The sequence below is a fragment of the Rhinolophus ferrumequinum genome, chromosome 2 (assembly GCF_004115265.2).
Source record: "Rhinolophus ferrumequinum isolate MPI-CBG mRhiFer1 chromosome 2, mRhiFer1_v1.p, whole genome shotgun sequence".
NCBI lineage: Eukaryota > Metazoa > Chordata > Mammalia > Chiroptera > Rhinolophidae > Rhinolophus > Rhinolophus ferrumequinum.
In genome coordinates, this window is record NC_046285.1 from 105,509,420 (window position 1) to 105,511,569 (window position 2,150).

Consider the following 2,150-nt stretch of genomic DNA (forward strand, 5'->3'; position numbering starts at 1 on the left):
CCTTCAGCACCTTTGAAACATCCTCCTTCAGCAGCGATGTTTGTCCACAGAATTTTCCTCATTTCAGTTGGAATAGAAATATTTTTATTCATGATGCAAACACGGCTCAGAATGTCACGAGAAGGCCAGTGTCTCCAACAGACAGGCCTTATTCTTTTCTCTGTTAAATGCTGTATGTGCAGGTTGTTGAAAGTTTCCTGATTTCACTAAGGTTTCAGCTTCATTTTATCTGTTGGAGTGAAATTTCACATGAACGTCTCATTATGTGAAGTTAATGCTTCTGGATGAAAGTTAAGAGAACGTGAAAAGGTTATCTTTTTGAGATAAAGAAAAAAAAACGATCACAGTTAATTCAGGATCTATTATTCTATAATGAAAACCACCACAAGTAAACTCCCTTAACTCCAGTTTCTCATACAATTTTGTGTTCTTTGTTGCTAGCGGTACCAACTTAGAACTTTCTCCCTTTCCTAGTTGTAGATGTAACGTTCTCATCAGTGAGGTTGGAAATTGTATTTAGTGTTGGAATTGGTACCAATGAGAGGAAAGAGAATAAAACATATCATGTAACAAAGATGAATGTTTACAATTGAAAATGTTGTACCACCTCCTACTTCCGTTAATTTGTACCACTAAATATATTTAAAGTTTTAAATCCCTATGTTCAGGTATTGAAAGCAGCCACTCCTTTTTTTTCTTAAAAAGGAGGACTTTGCTCCTGGATTCGTGGTGTTTCTGTGCTGGCTGAAGAGCTGCAGACCTCTCCCTGAAACAAACACTAGATGTCATGCTTCGCATTGGTGTGTTAACCTAACCCAGGTTAACAACAGCCTCTAATACACAACTCTTAAGTGTAACTTGTATTTTTGAAAAGGCTTCAGATCATTTTATATTTCCCTTTTGGGACATTCTTCTATTTTGAGGACACCGCGTTGATTTAAATTAAAGTTGTGACAGGACCAAGGGTCGGAGTAAAGAAGTGTTTGCTCCATCTTGGAAGTGACGCTACAGCCAAGTTCAAAGTACTGTGCCCTTCAAAACTGGAGTTTTCTAAGATCATCTTATTTTTATACTTGTATGTTATTTTTATACTTGTATGTTCCACCAATTTAAGAATATATGGAAAAGGAAATGAAAGTTTGGTTTGAATAAAGAACACTTCCAACATGTTGGGTTTGGAAATTTCTTTAATACTTCGTTCAAGTCACACTTCTGAAGTTACAGCCAGTGATGCGTCACGGTCCTCCGTCCTCCACTACTTTATGTAGGTTCCTGGAAAGGATCAAGGGTCAAATTGAATGCAGGGAGGGTCCCAGCTCAATTATCAAGATGTGAAATATACTGAAAATGGAAGGGAAATAAAGTATGCTAGAATGTGAGACCCATCCTGGGAGTGGAGAGAGCGCCAGTAGCAAAGATACCCAGTGAGCACACATAAGGGGTCCTAAGGATGGGACAGGGTATTCAGCGGCGACCGAATATGGTCGATGGGGAACACCTGTGCAGCCCCCTCCCACAGCCACACTGCAAGGAAACTGTGTTCTCCAAATTCTACAGACAGCTCCTCGGCACATGCCCAGGAAAACACAGCCAGAACAGTGTTTGCCCTGGAAGCGGACCCAGCTCTGCCCACCTGTAAAAGCACACCTCTTTCTGTGCACCACACTGTCTCACTCGGCTGCAGTACTGACTCACATCTGCCAGAAGCACAAGGACTGGCTGAGTGGGTCAGTCTCTAGGGAGGAGTGTGCAGCAAGTGAAGCAGAAATTCTTAATGGAGATGGACATGAGCCATGAGCCATGATCTGCTAGCTGCTGTACCAATCCTTCAAAAGTACGCTTCTTTCCATGACTGGACACTTTTTGTTTGACCATACCCAGACAAGAAAAAAAAAGGGGGGGGGGGTATTTCAAACCATTAGGAGATGAAGCAACAGTTACTGGAGAAACAGAATAGAGTATTCGCTTTCTAAAAACGAAGGGGATAATTTGATTTGAGTTTCACTTTTGTTTTCTTTGCTGGTTTATCCTATTTTCCCATCCATACGCTGGGGGTCATTGCAGATGTGATTTTGCGTGCTCGTCACTAGGTGGTGCTGTTGTGAAACTTGGTGGCGTGATATTGGTGCTTTTACTTTTTAATTTTATTT